This window comes from Chiroxiphia lanceolata, chromosome Z (genome assembly GCF_009829145.1).
Source record: "Chiroxiphia lanceolata isolate bChiLan1 chromosome Z, bChiLan1.pri, whole genome shotgun sequence".
Lineage (NCBI taxonomy): Eukaryota > Metazoa > Chordata > Aves > Passeriformes > Pipridae > Chiroxiphia > Chiroxiphia lanceolata.
The window spans coordinates 29,887,332-29,898,724 of NC_045671.1; positions in this window are offsets into that span (position 1 = coordinate 29,887,332).

Consider the following 11,393-nt stretch of genomic DNA (forward strand, 5'->3'; position numbering starts at 1 on the left):
CAAAATATGCAAAACAGAGGGAGGTTAGAGCTGGACTTGTGCTGCTCCTTGGACTAAAGTCCAGAGGTCCCATGGCACTTCATTGGTTTGCAGTGGGTAGATGTTCAGTCTCCTCTACAACAGTGGAATTCTGAATGGCTGATTCTTGTTCCATTTCATAGGGTACTTACTACAGCAGCCTTTTTTTCTACTTAGCATTTATGCTCTGAATACTTCAGTTTAGTTTTCTATTTTTTTTGTGTTATTGACACTGAAGGCAATGTGCATGATAATCTACTTACACGTGACTTTTCTGATGACAGACTGTGGAACATCTAGTACAGTCTCAGTCTTGACTTACAGTAAGTTCTACAATAACATCAATTATAAAAAAAGGCCTGATTGGGGAGCTCCCCAATTACTTCCCTTTACTGCATGGTAGTGAAGGATGGAGTGTAACTCACAGAAAAGCTGAAACTAATTTTCCCTTACTGTTAGTGAAAATTGCAACAATCTAGTAACCATTTTGCTGTTAAAAGTGTGTTTTATCACTGCAACTTCTAGTTCTTGCTGAACATTTCTACTGTATATTCAGAAATAAACTACCTTTAGACTTAAAACCAATGTTTTAGAGGATTGAAAGAGGCGCAATTTGAGAGACACAAAGGAATAGCCATAAGGTAGGGCATTTCTTGACTTGCACCAAATGATAATTCTAGCACAGGAATGATTAATGCAATGCTTCACTTGCTGGGCTAATGATATCCTGCCTGGTCTGGAGACAGCATGAAATGGTATTGCCTGTATTCTATTTCACACTAAGGTCAGCCAGAATATAATTATATCAATGATATTTCCCTGTAGACTTCCAGCCTTTTATAGGATTGATGCTAAGGTTACTCAATAGTTTACCAAGCTTTAAATAGTCTTGTGTCTTCATTGTCCAAGTTCATTATGTATTACAGCCCTAAAGACAGTTTGTGCTCTGTGACTGCTGCAAATGCCAAGGTTCCAGTGACAACTGAGTGGAGAAAGAACATCCTGTTATTATGGTTTTGAATTGTGAAATTGATTTGGAGAGTATTTGTATTTGTTTCTGTATGCTAATGACGTATTTATTTTTTTTTAAAAGCTTTTTAATTGCCTGTTTTGCTTTTAATGTATTTGCTGCATTTCAAGGATTAATGACAATGCCTTGGGATGTGTCTCCATGAAATATGTCAAATAGCATTACTGCTGTGCTAACTTTAATGGAAATTATTCTCTCTCAGGAGACCTTGTAGAAGGATATTGCCTTAGATACTGGAATCTGTATGCTGCAGAAACTACACCAAACAATGAAGGGCTGTGAGGGTTCTGGTTTGAAAGAACTGGGTTAGAAGAGCTCATGTTATTAGTATTCAAAATTCAGAGAGGTTCAGCAGTACATTGATAATACATCAGACTTGTCTAAAGCACAGACATTTCAGCCTGTATGCACAAAAAGGTCAAACAAATAAGTATTGTTCTTTAGAATTACCGTCTGATCTTAGACCACAAGACGCGGTGAACAAATTCAGCAGCTTGATTCTGCCCCAAAAGTTGAATTACTATTCTGTTTTTTTCCACATCTTTGTCTGCTTTTACGCCCAATCCCCTGCCATACGCTCCTTCTGCACATCTGGTGCTGGCTTTGGCACACTTCAGTCCTCTCTGAGAGCCAGTTTAATTTACTACAATGACAGAAAATAAACCCAGAAAGAAAAAAAAAGAAGAAAAAAGCAAGAACAACAAACAAAAAGCCTTGGTGGTTTTGTGCTGTTTTTATGAGTTAGAATGTCTCTCAGGAAGGCCTGGTGAGCAACAGACCCACAGAGAAGGTAAAAACATACAGTCATAGAAGAAAGATGGGACCAAAGAGGTGAGAAGTGGGAAAGGAAGGAAGGCAATGGGAGAATCTTCTGCTTGCAGATGCAGCCAGCCACTGCATCTGCTCAAGTGTCAGTGAACCAACACCTTGCACAAACTCTTCTGGTTGCTGCTTATGCTAGACTATCAGACATAAATCACTCTACTGCTCACTGCCTCCCAGGAATCTCCTGACAGGACGGTGGCATACAAATGCACTGTGTTATCTAGTGATCAGTTGCCCCATACAGGCCTAATTTAGGTTTTCATTGAAGTTGAATATTTATTTTTCAATTCTACCATTACTGATACTTGCCTCCCTGAGACCTTCCACCTTCAGGCTGATAAAAATTGCTCAGGTTCCGACGATTTGCCTTTGGAAATGACAGCAAACAAAGTATGGGTAATAAATATGAGTGAGATTTTCAGTGGTCTTCATCAAGGGGTGGAAGCAAGCATAGGTCCACTTTGAGTCCTTCTAAAGCTAAAAATCTTGCCCAAAGAGCTCAGAGGGGTCAGGTCTTCCGCAAAAGCTCTTCTGAAAGCTCATCTGCCAGCTGTGTGCAAAAGCAGAGGTACTGTGTCTACAACAGATCTACAAGCTCTCACTTGCGTGTGCATCGAGGGCTCACACACATAAAACAGGTGAATTTTATGAACCACAGGAGTGATGTCATAATTTGAGCACTTTATATAAGCTAACACAGGAAGAGTCACATGGAACAGGCTATGTTAGATACTAGAAAAAGGTTCTTCCCCCAGAGGGTGGTTGGGCACTGGAACAGGCTCCCCAGGGAAGTAGTCACAGCACCAAGCCTATCTGAGTTCAAGAAGCATTTGAACAATAGTCTGGGGCACATGGTGGGACTCTTGGGGATGGTCCTGTGCAGGGGTAGGAGTTGGACTTGATGATCCTTGTGGGTTCCTTCCAACTCAGCATATTCTGTGATTCTGTTATAGCATTTGTTCTAACAGTGACACAAATCCACACACAATGTATAAAGAAGTGTCTCAGAGGTTAAACCACATGGAGGAATACAGAGCCTGTTCTAAGCAATTAATCCTCAGAGCTGGACAAGGCCAATTTTTCACAAGTATCCAATGATTTAAATTTTTCTTGATTTTTTTTCTTGCATTTTTCTACATTGTTTACTATGAATTTAATTTCTACAGTTAAATAAATTAATGAGTAGCTTTATATGACTGCCTGAGACAGTATTTCACACTGATAATCCAGATCTCTTTTAGCCTGAGGTCTTGGTGCTTTTTAAAATATCATCTCTTTCTTATTTCTCTGTAGAGTGAGAAGAATGTCCAACATCAGCCATTAGTGGCCTTGCCCATGCTTTTATATTTCTGGTTCTTTCTCAGTCAGTGGTGTATGTGCATTACATATTCTAGAATTATTATTGTAACTAGCTGGAAAGCTAAAATGCTTGAAGCAGACCTTGAACAAAAATCTTTCATCAAAGTCTATCAGTCTCCCTCCAAAAATTTCCAAGTATCTTGAAAATAAAACCTTAAAAATGTTTTTCAATAAGCAGAACAAAGATTCCTCTCCTATAAAGGAGAGTTAGGGAACAAAATGAAGGCAGGACTTCAAAGAAACAGATCTTATTAGGATGTCTTTTTGAACTACAACATTTTTAAGACCATCTGAAATTCATTAAAATTTTTTCAGCTTACTTGAGAAGTCAGTAATTAACCCTAACTGCTACTGAGAAACTTTCAGGGATAAGCTTTTGTAGATACCTTCCAGATGGAAACAAAGTTCAACAAATAAAGCAAGGTTTTGCAAACTTTAATAGAGGCAACAGGCTGTAGAATCAGAAATGACACAGCATTGACTTCTGCCCTCCCCCATTGTTGACTGACTATGCATATAACCACTATCAGACTGCAATAGATGAAAACATATACCAGTAATAAGAAAGGGATGATATAGTTGCAGAGATTCACCTGAGCTCCAGAGAAATTTAGAAGTGCTCATCATTTGTTATTTCTTTCATAGAAAGCTTATAAGCTCTTAAAACTGACATGATAGCCTTTTGTGAGTTATTCTGGCTTTTGTCTGTACTTGCAGCTCAGTTACAAGGAGCAGTACTGAAGCGCAAGGTCAGTGTGGCCATATTAATTATGTACTTTTTTATTTCCAGACACAAAATTCTCAGACAAATTCTTCCTATCCAACCACGCAGTTATTGTTATATACCAATTTTGATCAGGATGAAAAAGGTTCATTTGGAGTTATTTAAATCAGAAATGCTTTTATCTGGTACTGGAGATCAAACCACTAAACATCTCTGAATGAATCTTGGTTTCTGGAGATCACGGTTGTTCCCAATTAGCCTGAAAAGACATATCCCATTCTGTGCTCATTTGGTTGAAAGACCGTCATAAGAGTGCTCAAAAGTATGGTGTTTCTAATACAGGTAGAGGCTCTGTAGAATAATTAATAGCTAGGGAAAAATATTCAGGAAACAGCAATGTCCAGACATTTAGAACTTGCAAATGATTTTGAGATTTTTATAAATGATCAAAAAAAAAAAAAAAGAGTTTGGTCTTCTGAGGCAGTAATGAAGCCAGGTGTACTTTTGGCTGGGGTGGAGTTAACTTTCTTCAAAGTAGCTGGTATGGGGCTGTGTTTTGGATTTGTCCTGAACACAAGGTTGATAATATAGAGATGTTTTTGTTATTAATGCTTGCACAGAACAAAGGCCTTTTCTGCTTTTTGTCCCGCCACACTGGTGAGGAATTTGGGGATGCACGAGAAATAGGGAGGAGAAATGGCCAGGACAGGTGAACCCAACTGACCAAAGGCATATTCGATACCACATAACATCATAGTCATGTAGGCGAAGGGGAGAGAAGAAGGTGGAAGGGGAGGACATTTAGAGTGATGGGGTTTGTCTTCCCAAGTTACCATTATGAGTGATAGGGCCCTGCTCTTCTGGGAATGGCTCAATACCTGCCTGACTATGGATAGCTGTGAAAGAATTCCTTGTTTCTCTTTGCTTGTGTGCACAGCTTTTGCTTTCCCTATTAAACTGTCTTTATGTCAGCCCATGAGCTTTCTAGCTTTTTCCTTTCTGATTCTCTCCCTGGTCCCACTGGTGCAGGGTGAGTGAGCAGCTGTGTGGGGCTGAGTTGCCAGCTGGGCTTAAAACACAGCACCAGGGCAGGGAAATACTTCCACAGTATTCCACACATATCAGCCATGAGAAAGGTACCCTGAGAAAGGCTGGTGGTCAGTTTTGACTGAGGTGAATTACAAACTTGTTAAATGCTTGAGAGATAGAGCAGAAAAGGTAAATTACCAATATAGTTGCTGCAAGGATTACCATATTTTACTCTACTGTTAAAATACAGTAATACAGAATAAGTAGGCTTGGACTTGTCATAGTTTTGTGACCTTTTCACAGTGCAACATTCCCTCAGACACTTTTCCATTCTTGAGTAGACACTGTTTAGGCTATATCTCTTCCTAACATATGTTCAAGCTCAACTGAAAACTGCGCAATTAGTTAATAAGGGCTAACTACACTGATAAACCAAATCCAAACCTGTACATACTGCCATACTCTCCACCATCTGCATCAGTGCCATTCATAAAGCTCCATTTTTTTTCTGTGTCCTCTTTGCACACACAAATAAGGCTGGGCACTGTTTTGTCCTCTATTTTTGTTAAAGCGAAGTAGTGTAACAGGGAAATTGTGCATGGGTGTTAGGGGAATTCCCTGATGGAGCCAGTATGCCTCAGTTCTAGTAAATGCAAAGCTGAAAATGCCTGATACAGGGAAAACATATTCCAGAACAAACAGAAGACAGCTTTCGCAACTACAAAGTTGAGCTGACCTTTGTTAGCAATTCATTTGTACTTAGGGAAGGTTCTCAGCCAGTGAAAATAATAAAATGCAACAGTGATTTTGATGAAGGAATGTGAACTTACTTTACTCGGGGAATAAGCCTTTATCTTAAGTAAATATAAAACTTGCATTTGTCTGTTCCACTGCAAAGCCTTTTTTTCTTACAGTTTGTGTCTCATACCAGAATATTAAAGGCAAACCCCACAACTCCATAGAGGGTAAAGAGACCTATGTAAGTGTCAGGTTTTCCTGCTTTAAAGTGAGCTTACGTTATTATTTCTAGAGAAGAGACAAAGTGACCAGGGAAAGCAGTCATGTGCAGTAGTCCTAGAGCAAGAAAAATGTAAATTCTTTAGGACTTCTAAAGCAAGATATGAGATAAAGTAAACAAATATATAAGCAACTAACATAGTAGGCTTATTTTACTGGTTTTCAGATTAAACATGAGTGTTTCAGTTTTCTTCAATGCTTTCTTCTTTAACCTTCCACTTTACTGACAAGGGATTTGTTCCTGAATATTAGATCTAAAGTAAAACTTGAAACTTACTAACAGAAAATGAGAAGTAAATGCATATTTCTGAAAGAAAATCAGACACCTTATATTTAGCTAATGCACATTTTATGCACAGCTTTGCATTTATTCACACACTTGGATACTTCTAATTGCAACATACATGAAAAGTTTGAAAATATACTGTACCAGGTACATGCCGTATCCGTGCTTTTAACACTAACAGGTGCCAAACCTGGATGGATCTTTTAAAACCGAATTACCTGCCTACCTTGGGAGACAGAAGGTAGTGTAATAAGGCATGTATGTGCATTTTTCCAACATTTCCAGGAGAAGAGTATCAGGTCATGTCCTAAGGAATTGCTGATGATAAGTAAAATAATTCACATTTAGTAAAATCATACTTTTACTAAAGATAAAGTCATTCACATATGCACCTGAAGCACAGCTGAATAACACAAGGGAATGTGATGCCAGAGACATAACTAGGCAAGCAATTCCACATAAAAAGTGAGAAAATTTAGATGGTAAGATAGCCAACTGTTTGAATATAACTTTAAATTCAAGTTGGCTTCCTTTCCTGAGCTTCTCATATAGACTTTTCCTTCAACATTTCTGCAGAAAGGACTTGGATTTTTTCCAATCACCTGATATTGTATTTCTTTTCCAAAGATATTGCCTGTGTATCAGTCATACAGAACATTTGGAAGTATAAAAGAACTGACATTGAAAGTTTAGATACTCGGCTTCCAAGTTAGTAGATTTCATCCACAATGCTTGGGCTTAGATATAGGCATGTCTCACTGCAAATCAGACAAGATTTTGATAATTTTTACGAAAAAAGAAAGGAAAGAAAACATTTCTAGTACAGCTAAGTATGTACCATCGATGTGTATCTGTCTACACAGAGAGATACAAACATATATACATATAGGAGTAGGTGACATTTCCTTTTCACTTGTTCCATAATAAATCTTTGGAGCTGAATGTACTTTAGAATAACTCTGAAAATGCAAGTCAGAGACTTACCTCATCCTAAGGAAGGACGGATGTTTGAAATGCAGGCCTATCAGTGGGCTTGTAAGAAAGGGGCCATAGCATTTATTTGGCCAGCCATCATAACAGGAAAAGCAAAAAAAATTTGAAGGCACAACTTGTGAAGATCTGACCTTTTCTTTCCAAGTACAAAATTGGTCAAATGCATTTTTCTGAGAAAATAACAGTCATAGAGATAAGAGATAGTTATGTCTCTATACTTAGAGGGTTCTTATAAAGTCATAGCATGACAAGAGTATGGATGGAAGGAACCTCAGAAGGTCATCCACACTATTTGCCTTCCCACTACAATATCCACCACATCTAAGCCATTTTAGACAAACATTTGCCCAGTCTTTTCTCAGAAACTCCAAAACCATCTGAAGGAAAACGAAGTCCTGTGCTTTGCAGTGTGTACTGGTACAAAAATTTTCCTCACAACTCACTAAAATATTTTCTACTGCAATGTAATGTCTAGAAGCTGGGCCTTTCCACCTGGAATGTGATGCAGACTAAAAACCACACAGTGGTGGCTCAAATGCTTTTTGTACCTCTCCAGTTCTAGCTGTTTCTGTGTACATTTGCGCATAAATAACGCAACAAAGGTTTAAGACAACAATATCAAGCAAAAAGAGATTACATTGTTTTTTATCAAAATAATACTGACAAGACAAGAATATTTTGTGGTTACACAACTGAGAAGAAAATGGTTGTCACCTTATAAAGGAACTTGTGGCTTTCTCCCACACACCCTGTCTGGTGCTCAGCCAAAAGGCCCATGCGACCTCCTCTGTGAGCTTGAGGCCAGGCAGTGAAACCCCCTCTAAGAATTGTGCTTTGGTGCAACAATGCACTACAGACCTGTAATGTATGTAAGCACATTAAAAGCTTAATGTACCTAAGCTACATTAAAAAAGCAAATAAAAAAAAAAATCAAACCAAACGCAAAATGAGCCAACTAACCAAAAACTATGGAAAATTTAAAATTCTGAATTATGCTGTTGCACTGTGGTACACACTGGGTGTGTCCCAGGTTTGTAGCTACCTCTGCTGTACAGAGGTATGCTCTTTCTGTTCCCCTAGCTAGATGGAACAACAAACAGACTTCAGTGGTGTTTCTATTGGGGAGTACCCAGGATCTCCCTGCAACTATCCATCCTACTTGTAAGCCCCCTTTAGGTAATGGAAGGCTGCTATAAAGTAATAATAAAAAATTTCATATTTGTTTTAATTCCTTCTAGTGTATTTTAACAAGCAATTTCAGAAGTTAGTGATAACTATTTATTTTTTCTATCCATTTTTATCTTAAACAAATAGAAAGACTTTTCTATTATGCAGCCTTTTCAATAAGCATAGTTTTTTGCTCATATTTTCTGTTATTGTCATAGAAATGTAAGAACTGATGAGATTATATTGTTTTCAGTTTATTAAGATAATGTACTGTTACTGTTTAGAGAGTTTTTACCAAGTTGTTTAGACAACAAGTTTTACTTGAACTATACTGTCATCTTGTGGTGACCAATATTTCTGTTCCAAATTCACATACGAAAGTTTTCAAACTGAAGTATCTGGACATTATACAAATAACGTTATGTTTCTTGTGCCTGCTTGGTAACAAATAATCAGTGTAGTCTCTTCCCCACTAATTCCAACCGATATATCTACCTCTGCAAATCAAGATAATGCCCAGAAACAAAGGCATCCAAACCGACCCTGATGAAAATGTTGCCCTTGAATTCCTCAGTTCTACTGCTGCATTCCTGAGATGTTACCCATGTCAGTGTCCAATATCCAAGAGGATACTGACCTAAGAGATCACATTAAGAGATAAAAACTTCAGCTTGCCTGCACCACTGAAGATAATCGGTATTAAGTGCTGACTAGCTTCAAGCTCACATGTGTGAAGCTTGCATTTTCACTGTTCCCATCCCTTTAAGTCATCCCTGCTTGTGCAAAGGATGCTACACGTGCACAAATGAGTGATGCCATATAATGACATGAGATGGAACTTGCTTTGATATTGGTTGTGCATTTGCCACACACTAATCCTTTCAGCAGTGCTCAAGTTCCATAGAACCAGTACTACTACTCTGCTTTTTTGAAGCAAATCTCACCATGGTCACATCAGGGCCTGTCTGGCTGAACTGTAATCCAGTGACGGCATGATGTAGTAGCATAACTTTAAACTTGAGCAAAACAAATGCCACTGAGGTTATTTGGTGCTCGTACACACCTTCCTCTCTAATGTCTAGCCAGCCCTGGCTTTGGTTTCCCTGTCCCTGAGCTAGACTTATCTTTAAGGCTTATCTTTAAGGGCATACCTATTTTTTACTTCAGTTTTTTAATCCCGCCCAGGTGAGACAGGCTGCAGAACATGGTGCACAGTATTCAATAAATCCTAATCTAGATGATTAATAGGATCATTGTTTGCTGGCATGACAAAGGGTTTTTCCCACCAACAAATCTTGCTGGACCAAACTCCTTGTGCAGAAGCTGTGATGGGGTACCGGCTGCAGTGACAGACTACTGTTTCCTACATCAAAAAGACAGTTCTGAAGTCCAGACATGTCGCCTTCTAAATGTTGGACTAATTCCTATGCAACAAAGAAGCAGTGTGAATTAGTCAGTGCTAAATTTAGACTTCAGCAGCTGCCGGTACATGAGCCTGTGGGTTCTGAGCAGGCAGGAGTTCACTATGGGCAATGTATTCAGAGACATTTGCAGGGGCTAAGAGCTTCTGAATGATACTGGGTCGGCCACAGCTCTGCCCATTCTCTACCCTAAAAGTATTCAGTCCTCCAGAATACTAAAGACAACTGCATGATGGTACCAAAAATCTTTTTTCCAAACAGATCTGAAGACATGTAAATGCAGAAGATCATTTTTATCCTACAAAGGACAAGAATAATTCCTCTAGCAGCATATTCTTGCAGGCAGCCAAACCAACAGACTTCCTTTGGAGGTTGTTGCCATGGCATCTGTCCAATGTTCATGGCATCTTCCAGATTTCTGAGATCTAGTGAGAAAGAAAGAGGAAAGGAGGTATAAAGCCATATAGCAAAGCTGCTGGAGAAATATGACTCCAGTTCAGCCTGTAGGATATATTCATACTGTTTAAGTGGGATTTTTTTTCTGAATGGCATTTCATTCATAGGACACTGAGGTTTCTCTTTTGATTTTTGGCAAGGAAGATAGAAATACTATAAAAATACTTGAGTCTAGTCATGGCAAAATTATTTTACCTAACTTCAGCCATCTATGTGCCTAGCCTACAGGGGCTGTCTAGGCCTCTCTCGGAATTCATGGAAGAAGGGTTCCTCCTAAGATTAATTTTTTCACTCTACTTTAGACACCTAATGTAAGATGGGATGATTTACCATTTGGAACCACTCTCTCTTCTTTAACTATTGCAGGACTCAGTTCTACTGCCAACCGAAATGAAAGAGCTGGGTGAACAGCCTGGACCACATCTTTCTGTGTCTGGAAGCAATGCTGCTGAAGGTAAAACGGCTTTTTTCCTTATCCCTCAGCCTTAGCAGAGGTCAAAAGCTAAGCACATAAATTAGCATCAAAGGAATTCAGCCATGCTCAGAAACAAGTGAGGATAAATTAACCTTGAGACAACCATACATGGTTTGTCCTTCAGTGAAAATGTAGCAGTCAGACACAGCTTTACTGCCTTGGGCACTGTGCCAGGGGATGACTTTTTTTCTGGACAAAGAGCTCATGTTACAGGGGTTCAACTCATTCATTGTCAGAGGTTTCCTCACAGTTTGTTGGCTTTTGGCAGGCCCAGACAGCCATACTTTGGAAAAACTGTTAGTAAATCAGGAGTGAGATCTAACCTGACAGATAAAGACATACTTTCATCAAGTACTGTAAGACAAGTTACATAATCCTACAATCAAAGATAAACAAATTCACTTTACCATCAATTTCTGGTTTTGTTTGGGATGACAAGATAATGATCTGGTAATAAGATGCACACAAATTTCTTCAGTTTCTCTCTGTACATGTTATTTCCCTCAAATGAACGCTTCTAAGATAAAATTGCACACAGATTGTTAGCCTACTGAAGATGCATAGCAGGCAGGCATGTGAGAATTTAAATGGAG